The sequence below is a fragment of the Hippopotamus amphibius genome, chromosome 8 (genome assembly GCF_030028045.1).
Source record: "Hippopotamus amphibius kiboko isolate mHipAmp2 chromosome 8, mHipAmp2.hap2, whole genome shotgun sequence".
NCBI lineage: Eukaryota > Metazoa > Chordata > Mammalia > Artiodactyla > Hippopotamidae > Hippopotamus > Hippopotamus amphibius.
In genome coordinates, this window is record NC_080193.1 from 112,841,089 (window position 1) to 112,863,101 (window position 22,013).

Genomic DNA, 22,013 nt, shown 5'->3' on the forward strand with positions numbered 1-22,013 from the left:
ATTGTTGGATTACGGACCAGAGTGACAAGTAAGTATCCCAGGCAAGAAATAACTATTCATTTAAAATATAGCCCCCTTAGGAAACTGAGACGAAGCGAGAGAGTAGCACAGACATATATATACTACCAACTGTAAAATAGATAGTCAGTGGGAGGTTGTTGTATAACAAAGGGAGTCCAACTCGAGGATGGAAGATGCCTTAGAGGACTGGGGCGGGGAGGGTGGGGGGGACTCGAGGGGGGGGAGTCAAGGAAGGGAGGGAATATGGGGATATGTGTATAAAAACAGATGATTGAACCTGGTGTACCCCCAAAAAGAAAAAAAAAGAAAAAACCACAAGCAAAAAAAAAAAAAAAAAATATATATATATATATATAGCCCCCTTAGAAACATTTTAATTATATTTGTAACATAATAAATGTGAAAACAAGGAGATGAAAGGCTCTCTAACCTTATTTCCCTTCACCTGCTAAGATGGTAAAGAGAACAAATTACTTTCATGGTGGGGGGGGCCTGTGGAAAAGACTTTAACCCTAAATGTGGTTTCAGTAATAAAAGCCAAGTGAGTTTTTGCTTTCACTTTCTGGAAGACACATTTAAATGTCAATAAAAAATTTGTAATTTAGGTCCTTAGACTTTATCAATCATCATGGAAGCAGTTTTCTATTTATTTGTTTTAAGCTTTTGATTAATGTTGTGCCAAGAGCTTACAGTGTAAATGTGAAGCAGGCCCCAGAACCCCATTTCCTTCTACCTCTCAAATAAACTTCCTGTCTTAAGACAAGCCCAGTGTGAGGAACAAGTAACAGTTCATAGTATAGCATGAAAAAGTTTTAAAAAATTTTTTATATCTCGTGAGTTTCTCCAACCAAAAAAAAAAAAAAAATCCAATAGGTATTCAAAACAGGAAGCGAAATTAACTGAATATGCTGCTACTGACACTGCATTTATTTGTCAGGAAGAAAAACAGTGTAAGGATTTAAGGGGGTCACAGAAGCTTTGTAAAAATAGAACCAGTGCATAGTCACCTCTGTTTAAACCAAGATCAACAGCCAGACACCACAATGAAATTGTTTGTTTCGAATAATCAAACTCCCGAACAGGCTGGGTTTCCAATATTCACTGTACTTCAATTGCTGAAGCCTAGAAACCATTTCCCCACTGAAATAATATTACAAATAGTGGTGGTACTCAGATGACTGAACCAAGAGTGCTAACCTAAATGTTACAAAGTGCATAACTTTTAAATTAGGGGAAATTATACTTTTCAATCTGGAATGCCAGCAACAGGTCTCAGAAGACAAGACCGCTCAGAGCTTCCAGCCCCCTCCTCTCCAGCCAGGAGCCACAGGAGGGCATGGAATCACCGGCCACCTGCTTCCTCCAGGGCAACAGTTCTGTGGGAGCTGTGGAGGTACTGCCAGCGGTCTCTGAAAGCACTGAATAAATGTGTCATACATACATGTTCCATTCATTTTCAAACGTATATTGATGCCGCCATCATACATCTATTTCTCTAATAAACGTTTATGCAGTTCCTATTACCTTTCTAACATCATGCAGTTTCTCAGATAGGGAACCTTACGAGCACAATTATTTTATGTGGGAGGCTGAGAACTATGTCAACATGGGAACAGGGTTCTTGAAACACCTTCGAGGTAACAGAACAGGTACCAGGTTACAAGAGGAGAGAAAGAGGGAAGGCTGGAACCCGGCCAGCATGAGCACCGGCCACAGTGAAAACAGGAGCCGAAGGAAGTCAACTCTTGTCATTTGAAAACTGTCTCTATTATCAGTTTACTATTTTAATGATTATAAACACAATCTTTGTTTCTTTGCCAAGAAGCTAACAGAAAAATCTTTTCTTTTTCTTTTCTTACCTTTTCAAAGCATAAAACAAAGACTTTTTTAAAGGTTGATATTGAAAGCTGATTTATTTACTTAAGGTTTTAGATTTTCCTCTATAAATTATTGCTTGCTATACTTTAGAAGTAATTTATACAGAATACATGTGAGTAGAAAAGAAATTTAAATTCTATTAAAACATTTTTTGGTTTATTTTTAAACCTAGTTACGTGTGAATGCTTGTTATATACACACAGACACACACTCAATTTTTTTTCAGATCTTTTCAGAAAAGGACGTGGGCAAATACAATTAGTATAGGACTATGGGTCCAAAATCTAAAAACACTAGGAACACAGGAAAAGTAGATTGTGGAAAAATAAGAATTATAATGAGAAATAAAACTACAACTCCAGGAATTAGTACTATAACATTGGGTTAGAGCACCAGTACATGTGTTATGTATGTAAAATAATGTTATAGTTATAATGGGTGCTTGATAAATGCTTATTCAATAAAAGACTGGTATTATTATGTGGCTATTCTGGCACTATTAGACACTGAGAAACTTAAGAGTCTTAGAGTGTACAATCTGTCTATAAGACAAGGCATTCTAAACAGAAATTTATAGGTTCTTCTTTCTCAGACATATCTTTTATGAGTTTACAATCTAAATCAAAATATAGACCTCAAAGTTTAAAATACATTCTTCTATAAACATGTAGCTACCTTCAATGACTTTTCTTTACATCCCCTAAGCACACTATAGCCTAAAACAATCATTTATATCCTAAGCACATTCCAGCATATGCAATCTAAAATTATCTTGTTTCTTATGCTGTTAGGACTCTAATAAATTGAGAGGTACCAAGTGCTATCAGTTTCTTTCAGAAAAAGATTTATTACCTAGCCCATTAAAGAAACAAGATACTTCAATAAACATGCCATACAAATACTTTTGAAAATGAATGCTGGTAAAGATGATGATTGATAGGCACTCTCATTAACGGAGAGTAGAAGTATAGTCTTTCTAGAAGGCAAGAATTTAAGTGTATGGATGTTTATCACAATGATCAAAATAAAATAAGCGATCAGTAATAGAAACAGTTAAACAAATTACATGTCCACATGAGCGAGAAACAGAACCTTATATCCACAGGATGGAAAAACTGAACTTAATTAACAGAACTTAAATAGAAGTGATAGAATGTGGGGAAGTGCTCATGATCTGTGCACCACATTAAGTGAAAAAAAAAAAAAGTAAGATGCAAACCTGTATGTATTGGAGGAGTTTATATTTGTAAATCTATGTACTTCATACAAAACATACTTTAGAAAAAGATTTAAGGGACTTCCCTTGTGGTGCAGGGGTTAAGAATCCGCCTGCCAATGCAGAGGACACGGATTCGATCCCTGGGCCGGCAAGATTCCACATGCCACAGAGCAACTAAGCTTGAGCACCACAACTACTGAGCCTGCGCTCTAGAGCCTGCGAGCCACAACTACTGAAGTCCACGTGCCTAGAGCCCGTGCTCCGCAACAAGAGAAGCCATTGAAGAGAAGCCATTGCAGTGAGAAGCCTGCACACTGCAATGAAGAGTAGCCCCTGCTCTCCGCAACTAGAGAAAGCCCGGGCACAGCAACGAAGACCCAATGCAGTCGAAAATAAATAAATAAATAAATTTTTAAAAAAAGATTTGAAAATAATATAATGTTAACTAGGGGTTATCTCTCTGAGAAGTAAAATTAGGAGTTACTTTAATTTTTTTTCTTTGACTTTACTGATTTTTTCTCCAATCAGTATCACTTTTTTTTTTTTTTTTTTTTAGATTTTTTTTTTTTTATTATTTTATTTTATTTTTTTTGGGGTACACCAGGTTCAATCAACTGTTTTTATACACATATCCCCATATTCCCTCCCAGTATCACTTTTAAAATACATATTTAAAAGGCATTCTTTGAAATACAAGGTACCTGAGTGATAAGTGGGACACTTTTGATCCTGTAGTTTCTGAAAGGTCACTGGGAGCTGCTCGATTGAAGTCTGCCTATCCTTGTGCTGATCCTGCCCACCAGGAGGAACAACTCAAAGGGCCAGTGACAAGAGCCCTTCGAGCTACAGGGAACCTCATGAATAGGAAATAAAGTTTAAATGTGTGTCATTTTTACCCCTTTGAAACTCTTTTATGCAAACCCCCTCATAAAGGTGAGTCCATCTGTCCATGGACTCACCTTTGGGGTCCATCTGTTCATCAGTTAAACACAATTCCACAGAAGTCATTTTGAAAGAGAAGAAAGAAGGCACTGACGATCGCTACAGAAGCTTGGCTGTGGTGGAAAGATCAGTGCCTTTCTTTAAAAGTCATAGTGTGCATGTCACTTGGTATGGTTCTGCTTTAAGTGTTTAGTGTGGGGGCTTCGGGCTTGGCTCTGTTGAGAGAGGCCTTGTTTGCCTCGGGCCTAGTGTGTTCTACCTTAACCTCATCCCTAAAAAAGCCCAGAGCAGTTAGAAGAATTCACCACATGGCTCACAGGAACCCACCCCTCCTCTGCTCTGGGGCTCAGGGTTCTTCCAGAAGTCCTGCGCTCTGCTGGCCCCATTTTTGCTCCCCACCCCACGGTGGCCACGCGGGGAAAGTGAGGTGGGGGACACGGAGGTCTCCCTACATAACCACACCAGGAGTCAGCCACCAGCCTAGGCCTCGCACTCACTTTCACTGGGCACAATTAACCCACAAATCAGGCTTGTGGAGACAACATCAGTTCCTCTTTCTAGTTCTTCTTTTATGCCCCACAAAGCCACACCAGAGCTCCCTCAGCCACCGCTGACTCACAGAGTCCTGTCTCCTTCTCCCCCAAGTTCCACTCTTTGGTCTCCTATCAAAACATTTCCTCAGAGTCATTCGGAGTTGGACTTCCCTGTTTTCTACCTGCACAACAGTCCCTGAATTTGTCTCCCCTACTCAAATACAGGCCACAACAAATGTCAGAAAAAGATGTCTCAGCCATCCTTTACTCAATCTTCTTTTATATCTCTGGAACGTGGTTTTCCTAAGAGCCGAGATTTCTTCCTATCTTTGCCCCATTCTCTCCCATTCCTAAAATACAGCAGGACCACCAGGGCATAAGGTAATACAGGCCAGTCACTCACATTTCCAAACCTTAACATCTCTTCAACACAATCATCAGCATATCTATGGCTCGGCCATATTTACATGACACTGCACAAAGGCAGATGAAAGCTACTTTTAATACACAACATTTGGGGCATTTTTTGTTGGTGTTGAGGTAGGATTTGTGTGTGTGTGTGTGTGTGTGTGTGTGTGTGTGTGTGTCTGCGTGCTACTTAGAGCCACAAACTAGCAACCAGAGTTGCAATAGCTGTAGCAGACACATATTAATATATAGGTTCAAAGTTTAGGTGTTCCACATTTTTTATTTGTTTTGGTTTGGTTTAATTTTCTATTTGGGCTCAGCACCAATAAATCATTATCTTAGCAAATGACTCAGTTTCCAAAAGCAGCCCAGCCAACTAATTCAATTTAAACAATGCCATTTTACAAAGTAGTAAATACGTATCTTATAAATATAGTGAAGGAAAAACAGCTACAAAGCAAATGTTACTGAAACCCAACAACAGGGCTAAGGACTGGATAACATGTCATTCAGGATTCTGGACAACAAATCAGGCTGACACAGGCCTTCTCACCCTCCAAAATGCCAGTAAAGTATAATAAATGGCTACAGACAGCTAATGTTGGGTAATTAACCATGGAGGAATCATATCCAAATGGAATGTTCTTGATGGAGGCATTAAGGGTGTTTTCTTTGCCCCACGCAGAATTCACAACAGATGTGTATGTCTGCATTTCTCAGGAATCCAAAATGCTGTGCCCTGGGAAATGACACATTCGTTCTGCTTTGAGGAAAAGGTTTTACCCAAACTGGCTTTGTACTAGGGTAGGATTTTGCACTTGATTTTGGGTTTAAAGAGAATCTACTGAGCAACAAAGTTTCCTAAATCAAGACTGAGATTTCCCACCGCACAAAACATAATTAGAACCTTAAATGAAATGTGGGATGACACCTAAAATTGTCAGAATACCTCTTCTGCACAATAATTTTACAATTGCCTTTTTCTCAGGGCTGTCTATTACATTTATAATGAACCAACCTTATTCACTTTTCCTTCGTGTACAAAACACAAGGAAGAATGTGTTTCCTTCATTCTGAAAAGTCTGAATGTATTTGATTCCAGAATCAATTTCTAAGTCTGAGCACGGAAATGTATTAATTTTTAAGGATTCTAAGCAATGATTTTTATTAGTAATACATAAAACTAAGCAGAATTGTGGGATTGTATTTGTACATCTGTATGTATATATACACATCAAACAAGATGATGTACATGTATGTATACGTATCTACACAAATATGGGTGTGTTTATATGCATCAGACTAGATTAACTTGACAACTTTCTGCTCCTGAAATTATGTTACTAAAAATAATTACACCTGAAGTTATCCAGAATGCCATAATTTCATGAAATGACACAATAGGTAAATTTATTTCTCCTACTCCTACCTTCTACATAAAGAACATTATGCTTCCAAATACAGCCACCACTAGCAAGAGCAGGAAGAAATTCTTACCACCCTATCCAGCAGATAAATTGGGGCATGTGCACCAAAGCATTCTTATTGGGGAGGAAAATAGGGGGCGCTGTAGAACACGCTATAGATACTGTTAGAAAAGGTAAAACTTAGTCATCCAAGACTTGTCACCCTTTGCTCCTACACCTACAATTCCCAGAATACCACTTTCCCCTTTGATCTCCCGAGTCTCATATTTCACTAACACTACAGAGTTTAGGCACATTCAATTTTTTTCTTATTTTTGATTTTTATTAAGTGACTCAATTCTACCCTTTTCCTCTTTTTATGGGGGTGAGTCAAAAATTATCCGCACTCCAGTTATATTAAAACTACTGTAAATTCTACAGCCATAGTGTGGATAATTTTTGACTCACCCTCGTAGTTTCTATAATAAAAGAACAAATCTTTGTTGCTAAAAAGAAAAAGTTTTTAAAGCCCAAAATTAACTTTATAAGGTAAAAAGTAAAAGCACCCTCTTCTCATTACCATCTGAACCCATCTCCTTCAGGAAGCCACTGTCAACAGTTTGGACACAAGGTACATGTGTGCTTGTATGCAGGTTTGTATATAAATCTCTACTGAATTTCCTTTTTTCACTTACCATATCATGATTTTTTTCCCAAGACAATGTGCCAATGTATCAGATACATTTATATCTATTGCATTTAACCCATTCCCTACAACGAGACTGCTAAATCAAGATTTACTGAATATTAAAAGCAGTCAAACAAAAAACCTGTCAGCCTAATACTAAATATACCTGGTTATATTCCTTTTTACACTTGCCTTCAACCTAAAAATGGTGAGAACAATTGGGTAAACATACATGTATAAATATATATGCACTATAAATATAGATTATCTTACATTTATCTTAGATAAATGTTAACATATGTGATGTATGTATATTGAAATGAAATGAATTTTCCAAGGCAAGAAGCAAAGGAAGGCACCTGCATAGGTGGTAAGGCTTAATGGATTCTGAATAGGGAGGGATGCCATGTGGAAATTTCCTGGGCTTTGGAGTCAGAGACACGAGATCAAATCTCACTCCACCTCTTACTGATTATATGGTTTGTGTAAGTTCCTTAACCATTTGAACTTTCTTTTCATCCCCCATAAAATGGGAAAAGACTTATCTTTTATATCAGAGATATAGAAAGTAAGTGTTTAAGATGGTGTCTTGAATATACTAAGTGCTCAAAAAGTGCCTTATTACTGTTAATAATCGAGAAACTATATATGCTAGACTTGGTGAACCAATACCTCATATCATCAAATACCTGCAAACCTTACTGTTTTATCTTTGTGCTTTGGTTTGCCTTCACGTTTTTATATTTATCTTATTTGTAGAGACACAAAAAGTGCCTTAGAAATAAATTACTGTAAACATGCTTAGTAGCTTTAATGCAGTACTGAAATATGATCCTTTCTCCTCCTACTCCCCCAGGGTGTCTTGCACTGTGGGCTCAGTAGCAATGCCCCAGCCTCCTCCTAAAAGCAATCCTAAGTTTTACTTACAACCTGTGATAAACACCAGCCACCTGACTACCACAAAATAACTGAAAATATCTTCCATGTCTGCTGATGCTTAGAAGCTTAAAGTGTCAAAAGCCAACCTTTCCAGTGAGACGTCCACCTATCCTCTCCTTTTACTTAACAAGGCCATCAATGATGCATACACCTTTAGCAGACTAGTGGCCATGTCTTGGGGAAGATATGCTTTGCAGACACCAGGGGCCTACCAAAAACACACCTGCTTTTATCACATATTGTTGGTCAACTGTACATCCACGCACCCTATACGTTCATTCATTTTGAAGACGTTAGATTTCCACAAAATCCTAAACTTCTAGAACAATTAGGGGGAAGCTCAGCCACTGTACTACCCAACCATCTCCTTTTACAGATGAGAAAACTGAGGCTCAGGAAGATGCGACATGCTCAACTGCATACAAATATTTCGACACCAGTTGGGATTAAAACCTCAACTCTTTGAGGTTCTTTCCTACTATACTAACAGGCAAGGTTTTATCTGTTCCAGTAACTCTGTAAAATGTTTATTAAATATTTTCGGATGAAAGGAAATGTCTGTGGTTGCGAATGTGTGTGGGAGAAGAGAAATGCACCGTGTGCCGACCTTAAGGGTAATTAATCCACCTGCCTGTCCACGTGGGGATGGGATAAATTAAGAGGAAAGTTGCATTTGGAATTTTTCCCCATTCAACTTAAATTCATAGGGGGCTGTGTAGGAAATAAATAGGGCCCAAAAGGACTAGAAACCCCTACTGTTATCTCAAAATGGCTCTAGGGACACGTTAGGCCAAGTTGAAGTAAAGAAGAACGGGGGTGGGAAATTTCTCCTAGGATGGTAGCACCCCCGTTCTTCTTGGAAAGAGGTATTTTTTCGTATTTATTCACCTGGGGAAGCAGACGCTGTCAATTTCCTCCTCTTGCCACACAAGGGGCTACGTCCCTGGACTCGGACTGCCTGGTGTTCTCGCCTGCCTCTTTCTCTCGAGGATGTTTATGGCAAGGGCACGAGCGGGGCAGGGCCAAGAAGCGCCCGGACCCTGGGGCCCAACCCGCACCCCAGCTGCTGCCGGCGCCGGCGAGGGCTTCCTTGGGCAGCGCCTTTGTTTTCCCGACTCCAGTTACGTTTGCGGAAGTGCTGCCCGCGCCGGGCGCACAGGGGTGCCGGCTGTAGCCGCCCCCAGCACCCCAAAAGATGACAACCCACTCGGGATCCAAGGGGAGGCAGACAGCAGCGGGCGAGCGGGGCTGGGAGCGGAGACACCCCCACCTGCCCTGGCTGCGGGCCCCTCCTCGGAAGCCCCCTCGGCCACCGCAGGTGTGCGCGCCGAAGGGGGGCTCCCCGCCCTCCGGCCCGGCCCGGCCCCCGCGGGGGAGGCCAGGGTGGGGCTACCCGGCCGAGCGCGCCCCCTCCCCCGCGCGGGCGGGCCCCGACTCACCTGCGGCGGGCGGCGGCGGCGCTCAGCTGCGCGGGGCGCGGGGAGCCATCTCCCCCGGGCACGGGGCGGCGGCTCGGGGCGCCGGGGTGGCGGCTGTCGGCACGGCGCGCACCATCTCGGGCGGGTCGCTGGGTGCTCGGGGGCTGCGGCGGGGCGGGGCGCGGCGGGGCGGAGGGATGCGAGCTGGTGGGGAGACCCGGCGCGGCGAGCCGAGCGCACCGGCCGACGCGACCTTCTCTCCTCCTCCTCCTCCAGCCGGGCCTCCGCCGCTCGCTACCGGCTGGACCCGTTTCAGGGCTGAGCGCCGAGGACCCGCCGCCAGGTGCAGCGCTCCGCCTCCTGCGGCGCCGGCGGATGCGTCGGCGGCTGCTCCTCCCGGCCTCCCGCCCGCCCTGCCGGCCCCTGGGGACCGGCCGCCCAGCCCTCCCGGGGACGCGCGCCGCGAAGGGGGTGGGCAGGCTCGAGGATCCGTCCCCTGGTCCCCCCACCCCGGCTCCCGGCTGAGACCCTCCCCCGCCCCAGGCAAAAGATGCAGGCCTAGCTCCGGGCTTGGGGGCGGAGAGTAGATGGCCGGCTGATTGGGGATGGTAATAATAACAACAACAATAGCCATCGCTTACTGAGCGCTTATGAAGTGCCAAGCAGAATGCTAACGCTATTAATGCGATACCTCAGCGTCTTTAGGCCAGGCGTGGCCGACTGTCCTCAGTCGACCCGGGAGAGAGGAACTGGGCAGGAGACGGGAGGCAAACGACCGGGGTTTGAGGACTCACAGCGGAAGGGCTGAGACTAAAGCACGCTTTCAGATTAAGTTGCTACTGAGTATCTGGCACCTTGGTGAAGAGGTAACCATGTCGCATCAGTAACGCAATTATAGTTGTATTTCTAGTTAGACATGCAGAGAGGGTGGGGAGAGTGGAGTTGGCTGTAAAAGGTATCATTCCTTCAGCAGGTATTTTTGGGTGCCTGTGATAGGCCTTTGGATCCTGTCCTCAGGGAGTTTTTCCTCTTGTTCTGGGAATAACAGCAATATTAATGGCAGCTAGCATCGATGAATATGTCTCACGTATGAAGCACTGTTTAAGTACTATTTAAGTTTACCATAATCCTAAAAGTATAGGTACAATTATTCTCATTTTTTACTATCTATTTATTATTATTATTTCTATTTATTACTATTTACTCATGTATTACTATTTCTCATGAGGAAACCAAGACTGACATTTAATGTGACCTATCTAAAATGACTAAGGAGTGAAAGGGTGAGAAGTCTTTTATCTCCAGGGTTTAAGCTCTTAACCGTGAAATGATACTGATGAGAATCTTATAGTCCTTGAAGCTTTAGGATTTGAGGCCCCTCTTCGGGAAGAATAAAATAAAATTACAGAGTCACTGTGGCCCCTCCTGGAACCTGTGAAGGGTCCCTGAAGTTTATGCTCCATAAGCCTCATGATAAATCCACTTGCAATACTGATAAAAGCAAAACAGTGAAAAGCAGTGAATGCTAAAGTTTCATATGAAAGAAATTAAGGAGGTTGTTGGATTCTGAGAATGACAGATTTTGGTCTGGTGTGGCCTGGAGACAGCTTCCCACTGCAGTATCTGGAAATGAACGGCTCATAAAGTACCCAGTTGGTCTCTGAGCTGTCATAAGAGAATTATCATTCTTCTCATCTGTCCAGATATTAAAGAAGCAACCTTTTGAAAAAGAAAGAAAAAAGGAAGAAAGTGAACACGCTCCAGGTCTAACATGATTCAGATTCTCTCCTGTACACAGAGGAAGGCAGGAAGAACCTTGGGGGGTCAGGAGGAGGGTGGTTCTTAACCTACAGCTGCTCAGAGGTGGCTGCATGTCGAAAAGTGAAGCCAAATCATTCTAGAGCTTAAAGCTGGTTTCAGATAGGACAGGGTAGCCTCAAGGGTCATCACAGCAGAAAATGTTGTTTTAATTGGCCTTGTTAGGGCAGGATTTTTTTCCTGGTAGCCCCTTCCCTTTTCAGTATAACTAAAGAGATGATGCAGCTATGCATAAAGAAGTGACTGCCACTCCTCCCACATCTCCCTACCCCCTGTGAGGTAACTAGTGGGTGTGGTGTGGGAAAGGAGCGTCCAAGTATACCAGGAGGCAAGCTATCCCAGAGGTCATTGCACTGAAAGGCTCCAAGACAAAATTAGGGTGTTGAAATCACATGGCTCATTGAATCCATTTAAAATGCAGAGTAAGAAGTCAGGAGATAGAGAGAGAGTAGATTAACACACAGGCTAGGGTACAAGCAGGTAGTATATTTTATGAAATATGTGTGGAACCTGTGCCTCTGTCTCCTGCATCCGCCTTCTCGTGCTGATGGTGTGATGACAAGGACCAGAGCTGAGGCTGATCCTGGCAGTCAGAGGGCACCTGGGGCCAGAGCCAGCACACGCTGTCTCTGTGGAGAGACAAAGGAGCGAGGATGGCTGGCCACAGTTCCAGCTCACCAATTAGCCTGATGAGCAGCTGTGGGTTTTATCTGCATTCCTCAGGCAGAGAGCAAATGGAGGCTGTGTAGCTGTCGCCAGTGGGTGGTCGTTTGAAGCCTGCCTGAATATTGAGTGCGAATGTGCCGCGTGATTATTTACCGTCTCGAGAACATTTGGTGCCTGCTTGGCACTTCCAACCGCTCCTCTCTGTGTTCCGCTCATATGTGCACTACTTATTCTGTCTCACAAACGACTTGCTCTTATTTCATTTCATTTCTTCTCCTTGTAATGTTTGTTTCTCTTATTTCTTTGGCAGAATTGATTATTCTTGAATAACAAAGCAAACGTATTACAGTAGGTAATAATGAGAACAAACAGCTAACACTTATAGAGGACTTACCTGTGCCAGGTACTGCTCAAAGCCTTTTTTATGTATTCATTGAGTTAAGCCTCACAATAGTCCCATATGCGTAGGTACTGTTATCACCCCATTTTACAAATGAGGAAATTGGTGCATATAAACATGAAGTAACTTTACCAAGTTGACACCACTTGTAAGTGATGGAATCTACATTCCAACCTAGGTGGTCTGGCTTCAGGGCCCCAGCTCTCAACCAATCCCTCTTCCTGGTTCCTGCAGACGCTTACAAACATGTATATTCACATGCGGCAGGTTGGGGATTTTAAGGCAAGCGGCATCCTCCACTTTTCTCTCTCAGCCACATTAGGCACTGTTGACCATCCCCCACCTTGAAACGCTCCCTTCCTCGGACTTCTGTGACCCACAGCCTTGGGTTTTGCTTTTGCTTTCAAGCCACTCCCCTTTGTAGGCTCCACTTTGGTTTTGTTCTAGGCCTTTCTTTCTTCTCTTTTTCCTGTGATGGCTCTTACCCTTTCCCTTGGCTTTAATCATGGAATATTTTAGCTTGTCCCCAAACCTCTCTCTCTGGGGCAGCTTCTCTCCTGAGTGCCAGATCTGTGTGGCTGATTCCAGCGTGCTGTTTCACAGGCACCCATCTTCTGCCCCTCCCCCACTGGCTTTTACTCCTGGGTCCCCACACATCACCCACCCAGTTATATAAGGTCCTGTAGTCACCGCTCCCTCCACCCTTACCCCCACACCCAGCATATTAGATTCCTATGCTGCTATAACAAGTTACCACAAAGGTAGTGCATTCAAACAACACAAATTTACTACCTTACGTGTCTAAGTCTGAAGTCCAACGTGGGTTTTACCAGGCAAAAATCAATGTGTCTGCAGGGCTGCAGTCCATCTGTAGGCTTTGGAGGAGAATCCACTTTTTGGACCTTTCCAGCTGCTAGAGGCAGCTTGGCTCATGGCGCCTTCCTCCATCTTTATGGCACCTCACTCTACCCTCTGCTTCAGCTACAGGTTGCCTTTTCTGACGCTGACCCTCCTGCCTCCCTCTTATAAGATCCCTTGTGATTACACTGCACTCACCTTGATGGTCCAGGATAATCTCCTCCTCTCAAGAACCCTAACAATCATATCTGCAAAGTCCTTTTCGCCATGTGAGGTAATATAGTCACAGGTCCCTGGGATTACGACACGGACATCTCTAGGAGGCAATGATTTTTGCCTACCACACGCAGTAAACACCAAGCCCTGTGGAGTCCACCTTTCAAAATATTCCTGGAATTTGACCTCTTCTCTATATTCCTGTGCTGTGCTAATCCATGAGGTTGTCTCTCCTCTGCCTTATGACAGTCACTCCTCTGGCCTCTCTGCCTCAATGTGTTTTCTCACCCAATCAATTTTCGCTATTGTAATCAAAGTAATCTTTAAGAACATCTGACAGTGTAATTTCTTTGCAGTCCCACAGGGTTGCACAACACCATGGGGCACCGTTCACATTGTGTTGTGCCTCCTAGATGTGCTACCAGCAGACCTTAACTCTACTAAAAACCCATCCACAGGAATTCCTTGGTGATCCAGTGGTTAGGACTCAGCACTTTCACTGCCGGGGCCCAGGAATGCTGCTGGGGACCTAAAGATCCTGCAAGCTGTGCTGCGCAGCAAAACAAACAAACAAACAAACAAAACACCCAAGGGCCCCTTTACTGTGACAAAGAGATTCAAAAGTCCAGTAGTTAAATAGGATTAGAATTTTTTCTCTCGTGTAACAGTCCACAAGTAGGCAGTCCAAGGCTGGTAGTATGACTCCACCATCCGCACAACACATGGTTTGCATGTCTGGTCCAGGGTGACTGCTTCGAGTCTCAGCATTTCCAGCAAATGGGCCAGGGAGAGCATCAGCCCTGTCACTTAAATGGAAGACCTCGCATTTGCGCACATCATGTCCACACGTAGCACCTTGGCTGAAACAGTCACATGTCCGCGTCTGAGTACAAAGGCGGGAAACATAGTCAGCTAAGCAGCCAGAGACCCAGCTAAATTCCACTGCTACAAAAGAAAGGGAGAATGGATTCTGGGTATCCACTAGCAGTCTTCCACAGGAAAGAGAACAAAGTGTTATGCAAGATAAAAATGGAAGAATGTAATTCATATGGGAAGATAGGGAAGGCCTCTTTGAGGAAGTAACAGTAAACTGGACCTGAGGCATAAGTAGGAGATGACCAGCAAAAGAGTTCTGGAAGGACCTTTCCCCACAGAAGGAGCTGACTTGAGGCAGCAAAGTGCTAAGCTTTGGTGACTGGAGCAGAGTGATTGGCGGCCTAAGGGGAAATGTCAAGAGATGAGGGTAGAGAAGTAGGCAAGAGCCAGGTCAGGCAGCAACCTGGGCATCCTGTCAAGCATTCCGAATTTTAAGTTACGTTCAGTGAGATCCATTGGAGAATGTTTAGGAGAAGCGACTTGTGCCCTTAAAAGATCACTGTGGCTGCTGCGTGGACGATGGTATGGAGAGGGCAGAAGTGGAAGTGAGGCTCAGTCGGAAAGTAACCTGCGGTGAGGGGAGAGTTTAGCAGTGGCTTGGACCGGAGTGGTGAGCAGTGGAGATGGAGAGAAGTGGATGGATTTGAGAGAGCGGTTTTGGAAGTGTACCAGCACACTTGGTGATGTATTGGGTGTGGGAGGCAAGGCAAAGGAGGTGTAAGAATGACTCACAAGTTTCTGGCTCAAGCAACGGGGTGGATTGCGACAACCTTTAGTGAGAGGGAGAAGACTGTGGGAGGAGCAGGTTGGAGGGAAGAAAGGAAGAGTTCACATTTTGGCATAATAAGTTGGAGATGCCTGTGAGACTTGCCGGTGGAGCTGTGAAGCAGTCAATTAAGTCTGTGAGTCCAAAACTCGGAAGAGAGGGCCAGACTTGGCAGTCAGCAGCACTGAGGTGCTGTTTACAGTCACGGGAATGAAGGGGTTACCACGAGAGAGAACATACTGAGAGAACCCTGAGAAAAGCCAACATTTACCAGGTGGTATAGGAAGAGGATCAGCCACAGAAGAAGGAGGAAACTCTGGAGACTGTTGTCAGTGAAGCCTAAGAGAAGTGTTTTTTCAAGCAGGAGTGAATGGAGAGCACTCCACCCCTTCTTCAGATCCCAGATAAAGCATATGTCCTCCACAGACTAGGCTTGCTACCCCTCAGTGGCCTTATGTGACTTCTTTATCATGAGACTTATCAAATGCTGTCGTAATGACTTGTCTTCCATGCAGGACTGTGGGCTCCTTAAAGAAAGGGAACATACAACCACTATGGAGAACAGTATGGAGGTTCCTTAGAAAACTAAAATTAGAACTACCATATGATCCAGCAATCCCACTCCTGGGCATATATCCAGAGAAAACCACAATTCAAAAAGATAAACGCTGGACTTCCCTGGTGGTGCAGTGGTTAAGAATCCGCCTGCTGATGCAGGGGACACAGACTCCATTCATGGTCCAGGAAGATCCCACATGCCTCGGAGCAACTAAGCCTGTGCACCGCAACTACTGAGCCTGTGCTCTAGAGCCAGCGAGCCACCACTACTGAAGCCCGGGCACCTAGAGCCTGTGCTCCACAACAAGAGAAGCCACAGCACCGAAAAGCCCCTCCCACTGCAGTGAAGAGTAGCCCCTGCTCATCACAACTAGAGAAAGCCCGCACACAGCAACTAAGATCCAACGCAGCTAAAACTAAATAAATAAATAAAATAATAAATAAATGTTAAAAAAAAAAAAGATACATGCACCCCAATGTTCATTGCAGCACTATTTACAGCAGCCAGGACATGGAAACAACCTAAATGTCCATCGACAGAGGAATGGATAAAGAAATGTGACATATACATATGTCATATATCACACATATATATGTCATTATACTTATATATAAAGATATATATAATGGAATATTACTCAGCCATAAAAAATGAAATAATGCCATTTGCAGCTACATGGTTGGACCTAGAGATTATCATACTAAATGAAATGTCAGAGAAAGACAAATATCATATGATATTGCTTGTATGTGGAATCTAAAAAGGTGATACAAATGAACTTATAAAACAGGAACAGACTCACAGACTTCGAAAACAAACATGTGGTTACCAAAGGGGAAATGTGCCCGGGAGAGATAAGTTAGGAGTCTGGGATTAACATAAACACACTACTATACCTAAAGCAGTCAACAAGGACCTACTGTATAGCACAGGGAACTCTACTCAATATTCTGTAATAACCTATATGGGAAAAGAATCTGAAAAAGAATGAATATATGTATATGTACAACCGAATCACTTTGCTGTACACCTGAAACTAACACAACATTGTAAATCAACTCTACTCCAATATAAAATAAAAATTAAATTGAAAAAAGGGAACTTGTCTTATTCAATATTTGTATCATTTGTATTATTTTATATTATTTGTATTAGTTAGCTTGTAACAGTCCACATACAGTGGTTTAAACAAGATAAATGTTTCTCCCTTATACAGAAGTTTAGGTAAATAGGTTTCTCAGTGGTGTGGGGGACCAGGGGATTTATGTTCTTTTGATCTTATTTTCTGTCATTTTCAGCATAAAGCTTCCATCTCGAGGTCCAGCATGGCTGCTCCACCTCTTCCAATTGTGTTCAAATTCCAGTCATTAGGAAAGAGGAAAGGTAAAGGGGAAGGCATGTTGCTTCCTTTTAAGAACATCACCCGATGTTCAGATTAATAAATTGTACATATTAACATATTTCCATTCCAGTAGCAGAACTGGGTTGCATAGGCACATCCAGCTGCAAGGAAGGCTGAGGAATATAGTCTTTAACTAGTAGCCATGTGCACAGATAAAATTCTATTATTATGAAAGGAGGAGAGAACAGATAATAGATGCAACTAGCAGCCCTGACAGGTCATTGTAACTGTGTCACAGAACCTGACTGTGGGAATAGGCTTGAACAAGCATAGAGAAAGGTGTAGAAAAATAAACATCAAGCTCTTGACAGTGATTACCTCACATGGGAGGAAATGGAAGGGAGGGAGAGGTGATAAGTATTTGTTGAACAAACTGATGATAGTAAGTGGATGAACTCAGTGGTGACAATATTAATGAGGCTGGTTCTTTTTAGCTCTCCCTACCATCGCCCTTCTTTCCTTGGCACTGGCTTCATGGAGAAAGTAGGACTTCTACTGGACTTAAAAAATGACTTGAAGTGTAAATAGGAGGAAAGAAGACTAACTTATAGAAATCTTGTATTCCGATATCTTTTTGCTTAATTCTCTTGAGTTTTCCAGAGATGGATGATCATATCAACCTACAAATAATGATACTGTGGTCTCCTTTCCAATATTTATACCTATTTTTTTAAATTTTATTTCCTTGACAAAACAATGATAAATATTCACGATGACCAATAGTTGTCCCCTTCTCTTACTACCTTCTTTAGTATGAGTGCCTCTCTTGCTTTACCACTGAGTATGATGCTGGCTATTGCTTTGAGATAGATAATTCTTCATTAGGTTACTAAAGTATCCTTCTATATATGATTTGATAAGAGTTTTAAAAATTAACAATAGGTGTTTTAATATAATTTCCTTCATGTATTTTCTAAGATGTTTTCTTATCCATTCCAATCCAGTTAGACATCATATGTTATTTTTGATCTTCTTATCATGGTCACCTGAAATGATAATAAATGTACTGTAGTGGAGCAGAGAGTTAAACCCTGGAGATATAAGGAAGTATAAAATCCAGTCCCTTTCTTCAAGAGGCTTGTGACTTACTAGCAAAGACCTGGCTATAAATAGATGGATTATAGTAGAAGATAGCTTGTGCTATGAGTGGTACACAGATTAACTTTTCAAAAATATCACTTTCATAATTTCTGGCCTATTGCATAAAGTTCCAGTCTTTAACTACCTTCAATCAAATGCTAAGTCTTGCCAACTTTATCTGCTTGGTATTTCATTAATACATTTCATCTTATCCATATCTACACAGCGTACTCTAAGGCCCTAATGCAACAATCTCTGAAATGACTTTGCTGTTTCCAGCCTTGCACATCTATCCAAAACAAACCAAAGCACCTAAAATGGATCTCAGTTATGTGATTTAAAAAAAAAAATAAAAAACTTATTTTGGGGAGTTCTCTTGTGGCCTAGTTGTTAGGATTTCAAGTTTTCACTGCCATGGCCCAGTTTCAATCCCTGGTCGGGGAACTGAGATCCCGCAAGCCATGTAGCAAGGCCAAAACAAAACAAAACTATACATACATAGGGTTGGCCAAAAAGTTCGTTCAGTTAATGAACACATTTTCAATAAAGTTCTTTGTGAAAATGAAAAATGTGTCTTTTAGTTTTACTTAAAATCTAATGGATTTTTTGGCCAACCCAGTGTGTGTGTGTGTTTGTGTGTGTGTATGTGTGTACACACACACATTTTTAATTTTCAAAACTTTTTATTAGAGTATAACACGTACAGAAAAGTGTGTAAGTCATAAGGGTAAAATTCAGTGAGTTATAATAAATATAATTAAAACGTGTAATCACCACTGATAGCAAGAAATTGAATATTACCAGCACCCCAGAAGGTCGCTTTGTGACTCTTACAAATTACTACCTCTCCCTTCTCCCTAAAGGGAACCATCATTCTGATTTCTAACCCCACAGATCAGTTTTGCCAGTTTTTAAACTTTATATAAACGGAATCAAACAGTATGTAATCTTTTGCTCAAAATTATATTGCCATGTGTAGTTATTGTATTTCCAACATAAAAAGATATCACATTATTTTTTTCCATTCTTCTGTTGATGAACATTTGGATTATTTACATTCTTTGGCAATTATAAATAATGCAGTTATGAACAGTCTTGTTTTTTGTGTACATGTTTATGAATTTTATTGTATATACATAGGAGTGTAATTGCTAAATCACAGGATATGAAGGTTTCTCACTCAAGTTAATAGCAAATAGTTTCTCAAGGTGGTTGCAAGAATTGATACTCCTACTGACAGTTTTCTTATTTCATATCCTGGCACTCACTTGGTAGTTTCAGTCTTGTCTCTCTCTCTCTCTCCTTTTAATCTTTTATGTTGAAATAATTTAATACTGTCACAAAGTGAGAACAATGATCCTATGTACCCATAGTTCGATGATTAAAATGGAGAAATTGACATTGCTGCCAACATCCTTACTAAACCCCAATCCACATCCTCTTTGGATCTCACCAGTCTTTCCACCAACATCCTTTTTCTGTTCCAGGATCTAATCCAGGATTCCGTATAACATTCATGTCTCCTTAGTCTCCTCCAATCTGTGAAGATTCCTCTGTCTTTCAAGACCTTGATACTGGTCAGGTAATTTGTAGAATGATTCTCAGTTTAGTTTTACTGATACTTTCTCATGGTTAGAAGGAGGTCATATGTTGGGGAAAGAACGTCACTGAGGTGATGCGCCCTTGTCAGATCATATCGGGGAGCCCACACATCATATATCCCATTACCTGCGATGCTAATCTTGATCCTCTGAGAAAAGGCGTGATGTCTACTAGGTTTCTCCACTCTAAAGTCACTGTTATTTCATTTCTAATCAACAATATTTGGGAAGAGACACTTTTATGCTATGCAAATATGCCATTTTCTTTCTTTTTTTAAAATTTATATTTTGGCTGCATTGGGTCTTTGTTGCTGCATACAGCCTTTCTCTAGCTGCAGTGCAAGGGCTTCTCAGTGCAGTGGCTTCTCTTGTTGCATAGGCTTTAGGTGCAGGCGGGCTTCAGTAGTTGTGGCCCATGAGCTCAGTTGCTCCGTGGCATGTGGGATCTTCCTTGACCAGGGATCGAACTCATGTCCCCTGTATTGGCAGGTGGATTCTTAACTGCTGAGCCACCAGGGAAGTCCTGCCATTTCCCCTTAAACCTTTATTCATTCACTTTAGCATTCCTGGGTTGTTCTTGCCAGCAGCTGTTATTACTGTGATGTTATAATGGAGATTTTCTATTTTCCTTATCACTTCTACATTTATTAATTGGAATTCTTTCATACAGAAAAGTGTTCCCCTCTTCCCCGCTTACTTATTCAATCATTCATTTATAGCAGTATTGACTCATGGATATTTATTTTATTCTTTCACTTAAAATTCAATATTATTATTTTTAAAATTCAAATTGTTCTATATTTTGCCATTGGGTGTTCTTTCAGGTTGACTTCTGTGTTTTTTTTTTTTTCAGGGTGGAATTTGAGTATATTTTACTAATTTCAGCAGAATTTGAAATGTAGAATCAGGATAATTTTGCCATGAACTTCGCCAATATATCTTCTAAAATCAATTCTCTTATTAGTTGCTTCATAAACTCACTTTTTAAAATTGTGGCAAAAAAATATATAACATAAAATTTACCATTTTAGGCATTTTTAATTGTACAGTTCAGTAACATTAATTACATTCACATTGTTGTGCAAGCATCACCTCCATCCATCTTTAGAACTACTTTATCTTCCCAAACTGAAAGTATGGACACATTCAACTTAACTCCCATCTTTCCCCTCCCCCCAGCCCCTGGAAACTATCATTCTACTTTCTCCATGAATTTGACTACTCTAGATACTTCATAAGTAGAATCATGCAATATTTGTCCTTTGTGTCTGCCTTAGGTCATTTAGCATTATGCCTTCAAGGTTCATTCATGTTGTAGCATGTGTCAAATTTTTTAGGCCGAATAATATTTCATTCTATGTATATACCACATTTTTTAAAGGTTTTATTTACTTATTTTCTGGCCATGCCAAATGGCTTGTGGGACCTTAGTTCCCTGTCCAGGGATCAAACCAGGCATCTTAACCACTGGGCCACCAGGGAATTCCCTATACCACATTTTTAAAAATTTCTGCGGGATGGCCATCATCAAAAAATCTAGAAACAATAAATGCTGGAGAGGGTGTGGAGAAAAGGGAACTCTCCTGCACTGTTGGTGGGAATATAAGTTGGTACAGCCACTATGGAAAACAGTTTGGAGGTTCCTTAAAAAACTAAAAATAGAACTACTATATGACCCAGCAATCCCACTACTGGGCTTATACCCTGAGGAAACCATAATCCAAAAAGAAACATGTACCATAATGTTCATTGCAGCACTATTTACAACAGCCAGGACATGGAAGCAACCTAACTGCCCATCAACAGATGAATGGATAAAGAAGATGTGGCACATATATACAATGGAATATTACTAGCCATAAAAAGGAATCAAATTGAACTATATGTAATGAGATGGATAGACCTAGAGACTGTCATACAGAGCAAAGTAAGCCAGAAAGAGAAAAACAAATACTATATGCTAACACATATATGTGGAATCTAAAAAAATGGTACTGATGAACCCAGTGACAGGGCAAGAATAAAGATGCAGATGTAGAGAACAGACTTGAGGATATGGGGTCGGGGGGGTGGGTGGAGAAGGGGAAGCTGGGACAAAGTGAGAGAGTAGCATTGACATATATACACTACCAAAGGTAAAATAGATAGCTAGTGGGAAGTTGCTGCATAACATAGGGAGATAAACCCGATGATGGGTGATGACTTAGAGGGCCAGGACAGGGAGGGTGGGAGGGAGTCCCGGGAGGGAGGGGATATGGGGATATATGTATACATACAGCTGATTCACTTTGGTGTACCTCAAAAGCTGGCACAAGAGTG

The 22,013-nt window shown here is 41.9% G+C and overlaps 1 protein-coding gene across 3 annotated transcripts in view; it reads right to left on the bottom strand.

Moving 5' to 3' along the window:
• MFSD6 (major facilitator superfamily domain containing 6) overlaps positions 1-10,225 on the bottom strand; it is a 75,490-nt gene extending 65,265 nt beyond the window's left edge. Inside the window, exons 1-2 of one of the 3 annotated variants that reach the window (XM_057746369.1) lie at positions 10,144-10,225; positions 9,474-9,812 (exon numbers count right to left, since the gene is read on the bottom strand). The gene's annotated coding sequence lies outside the window, so the exon portion shown is untranslated. Of the gene's footprint in view, positions 1-8,922; positions 9,051-9,473; positions 9,850-10,143 lie in introns of those variants that run through there. The other 2 variants (XM_057746370.1, XM_057746372.1) reach the window with 2 other exon arrangements.
• Positions 10,226-22,013: the final 11,788 nt, after the last annotated feature.